Genomic DNA, 411 nt, shown 5'->3' on the forward strand with positions numbered 1-411 from the left:
GTTCTAATGAGGTGGATGAAACTGGAGCCTATTATACAGAGTGAAGTAAGCCAGAAAGAAAAACACCAATACAGTATACTAACGCATATATATGGAATTTAGAAAGATGCTAACAATAACCCTGTGTACGAGACAGCAAAAGAGACACAGATGTATAGAACAGTCTTTTGGACTCTGTAGGTGAGGGAGAGGGTGGGATGATTGGGAGAATGGCATTGAAACATGTATAATATCATATATGAAATGAATCACCAGTCCAGGTTCGATGAATGATACAGGATGCTCGGGGCTGGTGCACTGGGATGACCCAGAGGGATGGTATGGGGAGGGAGGTGGGAGGGGGGTTCAGGATGGGGAACACGTGTACACCCGTGGTGGATTCATGTTGATGTATGGCAAAACCAATACAAT

General features: G+C 44.3%; 1 protein-coding gene across 1 annotated transcript in view; it reads left to right on the top strand.

The window, feature by feature from the left end:
• The window catches only part of ASB11 (ankyrin repeat and SOCS box containing 11, E3 ubiquitin protein ligase), a gene marked incomplete at its 5' end in the record, with an annotated part of 10,982 nt that overhangs the window by 6,009 nt on the left and 4,562 nt on the right, over positions 1–411 (top strand). The window lies entirely within an intron of this gene.

This window comes from Bison bison, unplaced genomic scaffold, assembly GCF_000754665.1.
Source record: "Bison bison bison isolate TAMUID 2011002044 unplaced genomic scaffold, Bison_UMD1.0 scf7180017463957, whole genome shotgun sequence".
Lineage (NCBI taxonomy): Eukaryota > Metazoa > Chordata > Mammalia > Artiodactyla > Bovidae > Bison > Bison bison.